Genomic DNA, 15,333 nt, shown 5'->3' with positions numbered 1-15,333 from the left:
GCCCTCAGCCTCTGCAGCGCTGGTTCGATCCCCGGCTGCTCCCCGGCCACCAGAGGAGGGTCCCACATGGCGCGCAGACCTCTCCTGCCGCCCGCTGCTCCCCTCAGCAGTGTACCTCGGTCCTTCTGCCTGTTCTGGTCCTCGCTCTGGCTCTGGTGAATTCTCTCACCCTCCCGCGCTTCTGACTGTACCCAGTGCATGTATAAACAAAACAAACAAACAAACAAATAAATAAATAAAACATGTCTCTATAAAATAAATAAGTAAAATAAAAGTTTCATTTTTTGACCTGGAAACAACCCAAATGCCCAAAAATTGATGACTGGATCAAGAAGATGTGGCATATATACATAATGGAATATTATTCAGCAATCAAAAAAGATAAACTCATGCCATTCGCAGCAATGTGGGTGAAACTAGAAGGAATTATGCTCAGTGAAATAAGCCAGAAGGAAAAAGAAAAATATCGGATGGTTTCACTTATAGCAGGAATATAGAGGAACCAAATAAGACATTGGTGTAAAAAATAATAACAATATAAAATACAACCAAGCAAAAACAGACAATTAGAAATCAGAGACATCCTGCAGGGGAAGAGGAGGGAGAGGGATCAGAGGGAGGGAGGGAGGAGCACAGGGGACTGAGGTGATGGTGCACGGGTGCACTGGTGAAAGAAATTCGACGGGGACTACAACTGGGGTGGGTAAGGGGAAGCAGATATTGTTTAAAAATGAACAATGATGTAAGAAAGAAAAAAAACTAAGAAATTCATTATGTATTATCTAACTTACTTGAAAATAAATGTACAGTTTTTAAAATAAAAAATCATTCCTGCATGTTCCACCTGAAATTATTTCATGCACCAGTAGGCAGTTTAGAGAAACACAGATTTGAACAATAAAATGGAAGAAAGTAAATCAGAAAACTGGTGGTCACAATCTAAATATTAAAGATGAAAAACTTTCTGACTCTGGTTTAAAAAAAGCTTCATTTTTTGAAAAAAGAACAAATCCACACTTTTATTTACTTTTTAAAAAAGATTTTATTATTTATGCAAGAACTGGGGTACAGGCCAGAGGTGCAGGGGGTGAGAGGATTCACCAGAGACAGAGCAGGGAACAGAACAGGCAGACTGACAAAATACACTGCTGAGGGGAGCAGTGGGCGAGACAGGAGAGGTCTGCTGTGCCGTGTGGATTAGCTACCTGGCCGGGGATCGAACTTGTGTTGCAGTGGCTGTGGATAGCTTCATAGTGCTGCGACTTAACCCCTTGTGCCACCAGGGGAGACCCTTACTTACTTTTCAATAAGCTTAATTCTTTGAGAGGTACAGCATCATACTGATTCTGTGTACAAAGGCCTTAGTGGAAGGTTGCTTTGGAGTTTGGCACAAACCACACCACTGTTATCATGGGCACCAGTTACCTTCCTCATGTATCTTTTGTTCAGTTTGCCACCAAGAATCACTGTGTTCTTTTTTTGCTTTGTACAAATAAGCACATTTCTTGCCTACACAGAATTGTTTCATCTTAAGCACAAACACCTTTAACTTTAAGAAGAGCTTTGTGCTCCTTCTGGTTCTGGAAACCTTGCTGCTAACCAAAACAGCCTTGGACCACAACCTGGCAGACACATTTGCTGTTTGTAGTGGCAAGCCTGTAGGCTGGCAAGGCAGGGGGCCCAGCAGACAGGCAGGCCACCAAGTCTTCCAGCTCCTCCACGAGTCTTTACTTTTTCTCTGGGCTGTCTCTGGCATTCTCTCCTAGTCTTGCCTTTTCTGTAAGTCATTCATCCTCTTGTAGTGATCCTCCCATAGCTGTCCTTTTAGCCGCTCCCTCCTAGGCGTAAGTGTGCACACCTACACGTGCGCACACACCCATGCTCAGGTGTCTATAATCAGATACGTGTGCCCCACCCCCACACGCCTTCTTAGTTAATGAGATCAAGGCTGCAGGTGATAGCCACAGAGGCCTATGTAAAAAGCCTAATTGACTTCATTTACCCTACACTGTTTTAGAAGTCCTGTTCCCTGAAGGCTTCCACAGGTTCCAAAATAGTGGAAAGAGCTTCAACTTTATTGAGTTATATATAGTCTATATACTTAATTGTTTGATTCATCAGAGAAGCTCTGGTCTGCATTGACTTGGGCCTCAGAGATGAACCAGATCACTGGTGTTTGGTCTTGAGGGCAGTAAATAGATAATGCACGTAGAGTGTAAACAGGCTGTGGGGGCCTAGTGTAGGCTCCTGTAGGGTAAGTGAAAATTATCAGGATTTTCTACCCTCCCACCATTAGCATTAACGATAGATCCCTGCGGTCCTACATGGATGCCTGATGGCAGATACCTGGAGTAAGGTGTAGGCATGCATAGGTGGGCACACCTGGGCTTATAAGGGCGGCATCCAGGGGACACCAGCAGTGGTAGAACAATAGCAACAGCAGTAGAAGCAGAAGCAGAGAAGAACCCACGAGACAACGCTAGAGAGCCCAGAAAGAGTGAAGATTTGCCGGGGGCTGTGAGGCCTGCCAGCCTCTGGGCTCCCTGTGCCCCCTGCCTGCCGTGTAACTGGTTGCTGCACTACATGTGGTATAAAAAGCACTCAATAAAAGCCTGAAATGCCACTGAGGGCTCTAGGACTCTCCTTTACCCGTCTGTCTGGATCATAGAGATCCTGCTCTGTGCCTTCCTGACACTACAGCTCCTTACTTAACTAGGGGTCAGGAGAGGCTTCCTGATGTCTGAATTAGGTTTTTTCTTTTAAGTTTTTTTTTAAATGTATTTATTATCCTCCCCTTTTCATTGCGTTGGCCAAGTTTTTTTTTTTAAAGATTTATTTATTTATTTATTTATTTATTTATTTATACATACAAGCACTGGGTACAGTCAGGAGCATGGGAAGGTGAGAGGATTCACCAGAGCCAGAGCGGGGAACAGAGCAGGCAGAGTGACAAAATACACTGCTAAGGGGAGCAGTGGGCGCAGCAGGAGGGGTCTGTCGTGCCATGTGGGACCCTCCCCTTTGGTCGGGGATCAAACTGGCGCTGCAGAGGCTGTGGGCAGCTTTGCAGCCAGGCGCTCAACTGCTGCGCCACCAGGGGAGGCCCAGGTTTTTTTCTTTCAAATAATACATACAAGAACTGGGGTCCAGGCCAGAGTTGTGGGGAGTGAGAGGATTCACCAGAGTCAGTGCGGAACAGAACAGGCAGATTGAAAGACAGTCAATCCCGCTGCTGAGGGGAGCAGCGGGTGAGTCAGGAGAAGTTTACTATACCATGTGGGTAGCTCTCTGCCCGGGGATTGAACTCATACTGCAGTGGCCGCATCAAGCTTCATAGGTTGCATCTTAACCCCCAGCGCCACCAGGGAGGCCCTGGCCCTGAGTTAGGTCTTAAGGATAGTCATGATGCAGTCTTATTCCTTTAATATTAACTATTAGAATTAAATGTTAGGATGGGCATTTGATGCCCATCCATTTAATGTTAATAGTGTGTTATTATTAATAGTTTTTAGTTATTATTGTTTTTAGTTATTATTATTTAGTTATTACTGTCCAGCCAGCATACCATGTTTATATAACAGCCTTCATCACAAATGGCAGTAACATTTGCCCAGTGTTGGGTCATTTTTTTTTTTTCAGTGTTGGGTCATTGATAAAACATTTCACACTCCTTGCTATCGCAAAAAGGTCTTTGAAAATGCTTTGCTTAAAATGTTGGCGAGGATGTGGAGAAAAACGAATTCTCCTGCACTGCTGGTGGGAGTGCAAAATGGTCCAACCACTATGGAGAGCTGTGTGGAGATTCCTCAATCTGCTAAAGATGGAGCTTTCATATGATCCAGCAATTCCACTCCTAGGTATTTACCCAAAGGACAAAGAAACATTAATTCAAAAGGGCACCTGCACCCCTATGTTTATAGCAGCACTATTTACAATAGCTAAGCTATGGAAACAACCCAAATGCCCAAAAATAGATGACTGGATCAAGATGTGGTACATATACACAATGGAATATTACTCAGCAATCAAAAAGATAAACTCATGCCATTTGCAGCAACTTGGATGGCGCTGGAAGGGATCAAGCTCAGCGAAATAAGCCAGAAAGAAAAAGAAAAATACTGGATGGTCTCACTCATAGCAGGAATTTAGAAACCCTAAATAAGGGACCAGGAAAAAGACTATAATAAAGTAAAAATCAAAATCAACAAGCAACTATAAACCAGAGACACACTATAGGGGTGGGAGGAGAAGGGAGTAGGATCAAAGCAAGGGGAGGGTAGGAATTGTATGGGGTCTATAACCAAGATGAAAATGCATACATTGTGCAAAAATGGAAAATGATGCAAGAAATATATAAAATAAAAAAGGAAATGCTTTGTTTATATTCACGTATTTCTCGCTTTATATCTTAGCTAAACTAAAAAATTATAATTTTATTTTCTAACAAGATGATTGCAAAGCTTAAAAATTAAATAACTTTGGAACTTACTCAAATTGCACTAACAGGGGCCTTCCTGGTGGCGCAAGGGGTTAAGACACAACCTATGAGGCTGTCCGCAGCCACTGCATCACGGGTTCGATCCTTGGCCAGGGAGCAACCCACATTGCACAGCAGACCTCTCCTGTCTCGCCTGCTGCTCCCCTCAGCAGTGTATTTCAGTCAGTCTGCCTGTTCTGTTCCCCACTCTGTCTCTGGTGAATCCTTTCACACACACACACACACACACACACACACACACACACACACACACTCTGGCCTGTACACCATTTCTTGTATACCTAAATAAATAAATCTTTAAAAAAAATTGCACTAACAGAGAATTATGCCAGGTCCTGGTTTCTGGTCCTATGTTGCCAATCTCTTCCTCTCTCTGGATCTCAACATCCTCTACTATAAAATGGGCACGTGCAGGAAGTTTAGGCTGGAAGAGTGGCATGGCATGTCTCTAATATCCATCTCCCTGCAATTCTATTTTTTATTTTATTTTATTTTATTTATTTATTTTGTGGGACCCTCGCCGGTGGCCCGGGAACAAACCGGCGCTGCAGAGGCTGCGGGCAGCCTCGAAGCCCAGCGCTCAACCGCTGCGCCACCAGTGGAGGCCCTCCCTGCAATTCTAAAGCAATTCTTAAAGACTCCAGCCCATGACTGTATGCCAAGGCTCCTAAAAAGATGATTTGGACAAAGAGCTCAAAGCAGGCTCATTAACATAGCTGGGACAAAATAATAGTCCAAGTTAATCAGGCAGTAAGGGGCAAAAGACAGCGTTCTGACATAGTCATTTTGACTCCGATTTTTTTTTGGTTGAGTTGCAGGAGAAAATTAGATGTGGTACAAATAATCAAGACAAGATAATACTGACAAGATTAAAACTACACATGAAAAAAAAACTTACACATGGTAAAATTTTACTATGGATGGAAAAGCAAATTGAATGATCCTATCTTTGTAAGTAGCATTGAACATTGCAAAGTTCACCCATGGGAAAATTCTACTTGGTAGGAATAATCAACACAAAATAAAACTGACAATGGCTCCAATTGCTCCCAGGAAAAGGTGGACTTGGTGGAAATAACTAGAAATTTCATAATGACTGAAGCAATATCAGTAAAAATCAATAAAGATAAAAGAGCCATTTGATGAATCAAATCTGTCTTGTAAAACTAATAGAGAAGGCTATACCTTGATGAAAATTCAATATAGAAAAAAAATCTAGAAAAGTTAGAAATAGTTTGACTGTGCTATCTGGAAAATTTATTGACTTAATATAGTTAATTTCTTTAAATACTTTAGTACATTCACTAATAATGATACAATTCTGAGTAAAAACTTACAGTCCAAAACTTGGCAGGGATCCCAAGAGAGAACTCTCAAAATAGATGAAGCATTTGGAATATATGGCACTTTATAGTCTTCAAAGTATTTTCATACCCCATTGTTTTCTTGGATTCTCCTAATAACCTTAAGGGGTGACAAGATAGGAATCATTCCTTCCATTTTACAGATGTAAACAATGAGGTTCATAAAAGGTAAGGGACACACTAAAGGTTACCCAAAATATACATGGTAAGGTCTAATTTAGGAACTGATTCCCAGATTCTTCCTCTAGTAAGCCCCCTCATACTACACACCTAACTCAGATAATGCCTTAGCCTGCCGGACAGACCAGATCCCTAAATTTGACCACCTAGGAGGGTGAGTGAAGCATGTGAACATGTGGAGGTATGAAAATGTAGCAAGTTTTTATATATAAGATTTTATATGTATTGATATATATTTATATATGTAAATGACTAACAAATTAACAAAAAAATAGAAATATTTGACCACCTATCTCCCTACTTTCCCCCAGTAGGATAAGTGGGGAAAAGGAGGAGGAGAAATATATAGGGTTTAGAAGAGGGGATGATGAATGCAGCACTTAGAGAGCAGAGGGGCTCGTCTGTCACACAGACAAGATGTCACAGGCATTTTTCTGTTTCTTTCATAGGTATTGTTCTTAGAAAAGATTGCAGAGGGAGTCACACTTTTTTTGGGGGGGTGATTGAGGGGGGTTGGGGTTTTAAAGTTGGGAGAATAGGATGAAAATCAAAATAGGGAGTTTGAAAAAGACAGTACCTGATGTATTTGAGCACTGTGAGTTCTAACGATTCAGCGTGTAAATACATTTGGGGTGAAGGTGAAGGGATTGATTGAAGCAGGACTGTGGATCAAATTAACCCTTCATCTAGGCAATGTGGGCTGGCTAGTGGGAGCTGGAATGGTCTGTTTTTAAAAGAATAATGGGAAATAATGACATGAAATTTAAAACACTGTAATTGAATATAGAATGAATGCTATATTAGAAATCATCTAATACCATGTTCCAAATGCTGGACACAAAATATGTGCCCAGGAGAGCTGAACTTGGAAGGACAAAAACAATTTTTAAGTGTTAGACTTCTTTATCCAAACTTTTAGACTACAAGACCAACTGGTGATTACCAGAAGGGAAGAGGGATATATAAATCCTGTAATAGGGATCAGTTGTCTGGTGAAAGATAGAAATGGACTTATAGTGGTAAACAATGAAGATAATGCACACCTGAAACTTGTATAATGTTATAATGCAGTCACTTCAATTAAAAAAAACACCTTATTTACTCAGCCTATAGACAATGTTTTGTGTAAGTAGAGCTTTGTAGACAATTTGCAATAACTTTTAACCCTCCTCATTTTCTCTCCCTATAGAGATTGCTGGCTTACAGATAAGAAACCGTTGCTTCAAGAATTCAGATACAAGGAAAATCTGTGTACCTAAAATATGATCTAGGGGAGGTAGGACTTTGATTTGAGTTTCAAGAATAAGTAGGAGAAAAGGAGGAAATGAATGTGGAAAGATCAGAAGGAACATTTAGAGAAAGGCAAAGAAAACTGAGAAAATCCTCCCAATTTACTATTTTTTTTTAGGAATTGTAAGTGACCAACAGTTTAATAGCAGAATTGTTGAGCTAACAGAAAAACCAGACCTTGTCCTGGACCACCACTGAGGGCAACAAGAAGCCATGGAATGCTTTTAGGTAGCAAAGAGAGGCTGATGGATTTGGAATATATGTACTTTTGAAAATAGTCTTATAGCCTAAGAAATATGTTCTCCTTTTAAACAACTCAGGCAAAATAAGAATAAAAGTTATTTGAAATCTGATATTCTTCTCTTCAAGATAATCAGTAATATTTTCGGAACCTATTTCCTGAAATCTCTCTATGCTTACTGAATATTATCTCAAATTTCACATAAATTGTACCATCCTAAACACGTTATTCTAGAATCAATCCCTCACTGCCCCCCGGGAACAAATGTTAGCTAGCGATTCACGTGAATAGAACTATATCATTATTGTAAATGGCTGCTTAGTACTGGAACGACTGTATATATAATTTATTTAACCAGACCCCTTTTGATGGATATTTACATTTCCCCCTGCAATCAACAACCTCCTATAACAACCTTGTGCATTCACCTTTTCCAAATGGTTATTATCTTCCTAAGGTAAACTTAAAAGTAATGTAGGTGGGTCAAGAGGTGTGGTATGCCTTTTTACGTTTCATTTCATGTTGCGATCGTCGCGTATATACAAGGACACTCTTCGCAATACTGGTCCTGGAGTGAAATAGTGCTAATGGGCATAACGCAGAGCGTACAGACTCACAGGTGACCTAGCTCATGTAGGCCTGTCCTCGGAGGCTTGGCATATCCCTTTCCTTATTCCTCTTTCACTTCTTTTTCTTAACATGGAGGAAGAAGTGAGAACTGCATCTCCCAGCATCTTGCAGGGACCACACTCCCTGGGAACTGTAGTACCGGGCCTGAGACGGGTCCGGAAGCGGGGCAGCAGGTTGTGGAGCATGCTGGGAAATGTAGTCCCGCGTTCGTCAGAGGCGAGGGAGGTATGTGTGTGTGGAGGGATGCGCGCGCGCGCGCCCGTGTGAAGAGGTTGGAGACACTTGCGACAGCACCACTTGGGGATGGGGCCGCAGGGCAACCTCACTTCCCTTACAAGTGGCCTTTGAGTCTACAAAATCCGCCCGCGTGCGGTTGGCTGTATTCCATTGTCCGTGGACCGCCAGGGCGCGGCCCGTCGCATCGGGCGCGCGGCGGGAGACGCAGGCCTCGGCGGGGCATGCCGGGAGTTGTAGTCTGGGCGCGCTGAGGCGGTGGGACGTGTCGTGGCGCAGCGCCGGCTCCTCCTTCCCCGCCCTTCTCAGCGGTCCCCCGCCCCCTCCTCCCGCCTCCTCCTCTCTCGCCCGCAGCCGAGCGTCCCCTCCCCCCACCCGTCGGGCTCCTCGGCGGCTACTGCAGAGAATTCGGAGCCGAGTAGCCGAGGAGGAGGAGGAGGAGGCTCCGGTCCCTGCGCGCCATCCGCCACCTTCCTGGACACGGGCGAGGGAGCGAGCGCGTCGCCTCTGTAGCCTCCGAGAAGACAAGGGCATCGCCGCCCGAGCTGCCGACGCCGCCGTTTTCGCCTGCAGCAGCTCGCCGGTGAGGAGACCCCCCCTTCCCCCGGCTCTCCCTGCTCCTGGGCCGGTGATACTGGGGGGAGCGAGACTGGGGGCTGCGGAGCCCCAGGGCGGGAGGGAGGAAGGGGGTTGGGGTCACGATGGAACCGCGGGCTGGCAGGGCGGACTCGTCCAGATGTGGGTGGGGGTGAGGGTGGGACCCAAGCAGGTTGGGGGGGGCGACGAAGGAAAGGGACTTTTAATGGGGAGTGACCGAACTGGGACTGGAGCGTGGGGTTTAGGGGTCAGGGTGGGATATGGGGTGGTTTGGGGCGAGATGGATGATGAGATTTGAGTGGAATGGCTTTTAATGGGGGAGGGGACTGAGTGAGGGTGGTGGTTTTGGGGTTGGCCTGGAGCAGTTGACAGCTTGGGATCTGAGCCGGGGTGCGGGGTAGGAGGATGATTTCAGTAGACTGGGATTGCAGGATTGGGTAGGACCCTGGAGGGTGTTAATTCGGGAGCGTGGAATTGGGGGGGGGGTGCACCCAGGTAAGGCTTATAGAATTGGTAGGAGCTGGGGGTGAGGGTCTTGCTTGGGTTGAGACTTGAGCTTGAAGTGGGCGGTTGCTCTCTGGGGGTGGTGGAATTTGTGGAGACTTAAGGAATAGCTGGGCTTGGAGAGCATAGGAGGTAGCGTTTGGGGTTTTCCTGGCAAGTGCTTATGGAGGTTGGAATAGGACCTGGTGGGGGTGGGACTTTCATTGAGGGGAGTGTGATGGTAAGCTGACGGGAGGGGGCTAAATTAGAAGTTAGGCCCAAAATGGGTGAACAGAGATTGAAATGGGAGGGCATAGTGTGATGGATTTAGGGTGACCTTAGAACCTTGGAAGGGCACGGTGGCTCTTTAGGTGCAGGCTTGAGACAGAGTGCTGGTGGTGAGCAAGATTGGGGGATGGTGTCTTGAAGAAAATGTCCCTTGGTCAAGGTGGCAGAGGGAGCTTTGAAGAAGGACTGTCTGAGGTGACCTGGTAGAACTGGAGAGGTGGTTGGTGATGGTAAGAAAGCAAGGGGCTATTTCAGGAGCCAGATGCTGGAGTTATCGGTATGGATGGGGCAGAGAAGATGGAGAAGGGCAGTCAACAGTATTGGGAAGAGGTGGTTTAGATGATTCTGGAGAGAAAGAATTGGGATGGCTTCCAAGAGACACAAGAGGGTTAGGGGTTGGGCTTAAATGGACAGCTTTGGAGACTGTGGTTTGGTTGATTGTCAGTAATCAGAGGGGACTTTGCAGGGGACACAGAAGGTACATGAAAGAATTTCATAATGGGTACATATTAAGCTGTTGGTTTAATTTTTTTGTTTCATTTCTACTAGTGTTGTATGTGGAAGCAAATCAGCCACAGGGGAAAGTTGAAAGCGGTTTAAGTTAAGGTATAATTAAGGAGAGGAGGGGGGTGTCTTCTATTATTCAGACATTATAAAATCCTACTGTATGATGTCTCTGCTGTCTCCTTTCTGCCCTTCCCCAGGTGCATTTAAAAATTAGTCCTGGAATTTGGAATTTAATAGATTTGAGAGTTTGAGGTGGTTAAGGAAGCATTCTTTGCTTTAGAACTGATGAATGAGACTGAAAAAGATGAGGCTGAATTTATTTCTTAGCAGGCAGCGTGCATGTATGCAGAAAGAGCTTAGATCTTTTTTTTTCCTCCTCTTAAAATTGATTGCTTGAAGACTCCGTTTATTGGTGTCCTGGTTTGCAGGGCAATTAGGCCCATCATTGTATTGCAGGCTAATAATCCTGAGATGAATCTTGGCACCACAGCTTTATGTAAACAGAGAGAAGACAGGAAATATGGAAATGTTATAAATATTCATTGGTGAGATGGTTTGGTATCAATGGAGTTTTTCATTTGATTCTCTTTTGACATTACTTGATGAGGTTCAAACAATTGGACTGTATTTTATAGATTAAATTTTCTTCTAAAGGAATGCAGGTGGTCAGAATTCTGTCATATGTGGATAAATAAGACATATAGAATTAAAAAATTTAGGGGATGGTGTGAATGCTGCTACTACAGAAACAGTATCTCCATCTATTCATCAGAAATTTTATTTAAGCCTTAATGATATTCTCTGGAAGGTAGAGGAGATGTGAGCAGAGGAAATATCTTTAGGGAGCCAATTTTCTGAACTTAATTGCATTAACTATGATTTATTAAACATGAGGTGACTGTTGATTTAGAGCGCAGACAAGAAATGGGGAGGAATATAAAAAATATCAAATTGGCACCAACTCAATCAAAATAATTCTTTTTTTATTTAATAAGCCTCAGAGTTTAGTTTGTTAACAAACCATTTTCTTTGGCTTTTACAATTGAGCACACAAAAATATTCAATATTTAGAACTCTTTCCCCCCCCCCTATTTTTATATTTCCAAAATGGGTAGACTGATACTTGGAATTGAAAGTGTTTCACTATCAGGAAACTTCATGTATTACAATAAAAATCAGGTTTGAACAGTTACCTCTAATTTGATAAGAGTGTAATTCAACTAATGCAAGCATTTCTCCTCATTACTTTACTCTGTGGTCCAGGCACTGCTTCTGTGAATCTGCAGGCTTGATGTAGAGATGGGATAATTTATATTCCAACTCCAGCTTTTGAAAACTCAAAATAAAAAGTAAATCACCTGGGAGAAATGTCTTGGTGGATTCCCCCCCACCCCCACCCTCCCGGCTTACAACGATGGTCACCTGTGCAGTAGAACGGTGTGTTAAGTGTTTTAGTATCTTTACCTCATTTGAGTCTCTAGCTATCCTGGTGAGGGGAGAGCAGTTGCAGGTATTGGTAAACAGACACCTTGGTGGAATGATTGTGAATTTAGGAGTTGAGAGTCCCGGGTTGAAATCCCCTTTTCACTACTCGTTAGCTGTTATTAAAAACCTTTCATACTTAGGGGCCTCCCCGGTGGCGCAGCGGTTGAGCGCTGGGTTGCGAAGCTGCCCGCAGCCTCTGCAGCGCCAGTTCGATCCCCGGCTGCTCCCTGGCCACCGAAGGAGGGTCCCACATGGCGCGCAGACCTCTCCTGCCGCCTGCTGCTCCCCTCAGCAGTGTACTTTGGTCCTTCTGCCTGTTCTGCTCCCCGCTCTGGCTCTGGTGAATTCTCTCACCCTCCCGCGCTTCTGACTGTACCCAATGCTTGTATAAATAATAAATAAATAAATAAATCTTTAAAAAAAAAAAAAAAAACCTTTCATACTTAGTCAATGAAAAGTGTATTGTAAAGTCATCTCATAGGCAAGAATCATGTCTTTTAAATCTTTTCACTCTTTCAGCACACAACACAGTTATTGGTTCATAATAGGTAGTCAGTAAAATGTTTAGATAAATAACACCTCCCGAAACAAACAAACCCCAAAACAAAACCTTTCATACTTAGTGGTTATGGTTGCACAACATTGTGAATGTATTTAATTTCATTGAATTGAACACTTAAATATGCTTAAAAGGTAGCAAAACAAAACCCTTTTATAATTTCACAAAGCTGTCAAGGGGAACAAATCAGTTCATGTCCTGAAATTACTGTGTTCTGAAAATGGTATATATACATGAAATATTTGTTCAATATTTATTTACTTAATGCCTGCTAAATGGCAAGGGAATGAAAATGAACAAAAAACAGTTGTCAAAGAGCTTTCAGTGTCATAGGAGAGATAGACGATTTTAATGTATAAGAAAAGGGAGGCAAAACGAATGTAGTTAAGAATAAGGGTTCTGAAGCCTGTCCACTGTTTATTACTAGCCCAGAGACCTTGGACACAATGATCTCATCTGTAAATTTGGCATAAGAGAACTAATCTCAGGGTTGTTTTGAGGATTAGACACAATAATTCATGGAAAGCATTAAACACAATGTGTCACATAGTACAGGTTGGAAACATTAAATGTTGCCACTATTATGTATTTTAACCTTTGCAACTTTATATAAATAGAATCGTGGTGTTAGTAATCTGTGACTTGCTTTATTCTTATTTCTTGCACTTCCTTTTTAAAGCTTTAAAAGACCTTTATTTTTTCCACCATTAAAATAACAGGCTCATGGTAGAAATTTGAAATGATAAAACAGTTAAAGGAAGCAATTCTATAATTTCCATTATCCAACCACATACATCATATGTATGCTGAGTATATATATGAGTACACTAGATAGCAAGGGGAAGCTAGTCTGCATTTAGGGATGACCATGTAACCCAAATGTGGATCATCATGCTTGGAAATGGAATGGGAAGGTCGGTAGCCACCTTTATGAACCATGAAAGGGCACGTTTTAGTGCTTTTATCTCTTAGGCCGAAGTTCTTTATTTATCAGATATTAATAGTTTGTTGTACCAGCTTAGAGCTTCAAGTCATGTTTAGGTAAGTCACTTACTCTTTTGTTCAGAGCTTTCGTGCATCTTTCTCTTTTGCAGGAAGGTAACCTGGTACACTGGTCTTCACCTGATTGTGCCAGAGGGCTACCATTTGATGTAGAGAGTGCCCTGAATAGGAAGTCCTCAGTTATACATCCCTAAACTGTCTAAGAGATTTGAAGTACAGATTCATTAATAATCTGTTGGATCTTCAGATAAGCTTTATTTACCTGTAAAATGGGTCCTAAATGAGATAATAAATGTGAAAATAGAAAAATATTTAAATTGTAAAGGGGTTTATAAATGTTACTATTGCTTGTTTGTTTTTTCCCTCCTCCTGGTTTATAAAACTAAATTCAGGGCATCCCACACAGTGGTAAAAAAACTTGTCCTATTTGATTAATTGCCTCTCTGAAGGGTTCTCCCAGTGGAAGAGGGAATACATGACATCAGTTCTCCCAGTGGAAGAGGGAATACATGACATCAATTCAATGTTTCTCCCTTGAGACTTGAAGATTGTTGGATATGGTGGTCAGAGACGCTACCAGTGAACTTTATCTCTTAGTGAATTTTTGGACCCTGGTTTCACATTGACTGTGCTGGCTAAATGAAAATGAACCAGCTTAGTTTTAATGAAGTGGAGAATGCAGTATACAGTGTTTGCATTCCATTATCCTGACAAATACAATCATTTCCATCTTAGTTTTCTACCTGTAACATTATAGAGACAGTAAAGTGAGATGCATTACTTGTGTGTATTTAGGGCAATGATAACCCTGTTTTTGGGTTCTGTGGGGCTTAAATGATGTAAGAAGTATGAAGAACCTGGAACACTGGCACATATATAGTTAGTGCCTAAGGTGGTTGCTGCTGCTACTACTTTTATTTTAGGTATGGATTGTTTTTTCGCTAGTAATTCCTCCAAGCTGTTCTTTGCTATTCAGTATTTTCCTGGACTATATCTTTCCTCACTCATTTTATATTTGGAATATAAATTTATTTTAATATTATCATAAGTAAAACCAAACAAAAAATGTAAATGTATAACTATTACACATTCCAAGGTCAAGGCCAGAAGCCAGTAGTCTTACATGTGACAGATTTGTCTAAGACATCTAATCAACAAATATCCATTGAGTGATTATTATATGACGATAAAGAGGCTCTGGGAGTATGGGAGACAAAAATTAAAATTCCCTGCTCCCAAGGAACTTTAGTCAATCTAGTGGGAAGTCACAGGTCACACATGACTAGCTTATTGGGGTAAATGCTACAGTATGTGGGCATAGACAAGGATCCTGGGAAGGATGGAGGTTGACTTGCCCTGATCTTGATCTGTCTGGGGGAGCAGGGACATGCTTAGAGGAGTTAAACCTTGAACTGAGACCTGAAGGTCATGTGGATGTACTGAGGAAAGAGAGTTAAGAATGACTCATGATGTTATTGGCACAGTCTTTCTTGATTGTTTCCTTCCACTGTCTTGTAGACCTTACTGTCACTTTTTCAAAGATTTATTTATGTATATAAGAACTGGGTTACAGGCCAGAGGTCAGTCCTCTGGGGAGGATTCACCAGAGACAGTGGGGAACAGAACAGGCAGACTGACTGAAATACACTGCTGAGGGGAGCAGCGGGCGAGTGTGGAGAGGTCTGCTACACCATGTGGGTAGCTCCCTGGCCGGGGATTGAACTCATGCTGCAGTGGTTGTGGATAGCTTCATAGGTTGTTTCTTGACCCCTTGCGCCACCAGGGAGGCCCCTTACTGTTACTTTTTATTTATTTATTTTCAAAAGATTTTTTTATTTATTTATACAAGCACTGGGTACAGTCAGAAGCGCGGGAGGGTGAGAGAATTAGCCAGAGCCGGGAGCAGAGCAGGCAGAAGGACCGAAGTACACTGCTGAGGGGAGCAGCAGGTGGCAGGAGAGGTCTGCGCGCCTTG

General features: G+C 42.7%; 2 protein-coding genes across 5 annotated transcripts in view; one reads left to right on the top strand and one right to left on the bottom strand.

The window, feature by feature from the left end:
- PLEKHB1 (pleckstrin homology domain containing B1) overlaps positions 1 to 8,351 on the bottom strand; it is a 42,075-nt gene extending 33,724 nt beyond the window's left edge. Inside the window, exons 1-2 of one of the 3 annotated variants that reach the window (XM_054699530.1) lie at positions 8,191 to 8,351; positions 5,836 to 5,962 (exon numbers count right to left, since the gene is read on the bottom strand). The gene's annotated coding sequence lies outside the window, so the exon portion shown is untranslated. The other 2 variants (XM_054699531.1, XM_054699529.1) reach the window with 2 other exon arrangements.
- Positions 8,352 to 8,750: 399 nt separating this feature from the next.
- Positions 8,751 to 15,333, top strand: part of FAM168A (family with sequence similarity 168 member A) — a 171,935-nt gene continuing 165,352 nt past the window's right edge. Inside the window, exon 1 of one of the 2 annotated variants that reach the window (XM_054699526.1) lies at positions 8,751 to 9,020. The gene's annotated coding sequence lies outside the window, so the exon portion shown is untranslated. The remainder of the gene's footprint in view (positions 9,021 to 15,333) is intronic. The other variant, XM_054699522.1, reaches the window with a different exon arrangement.

This window comes from Talpa occidentalis, unplaced genomic scaffold, assembly GCF_014898055.3.
Source record: "Talpa occidentalis isolate TD23 unplaced genomic scaffold, MPIMG_talOcc4v2.1 talOcc4.3, whole genome shotgun sequence".
Classification (NCBI taxonomy): domain Eukaryota; kingdom Metazoa; phylum Chordata; class Mammalia; order Eulipotyphla; family Talpidae; genus Talpa; species Talpa occidentalis.
The sequence above is the reverse complement of the archived record's forward strand: the minus strand, read 5'-3'. Positions and strand labels throughout refer to the sequence as shown.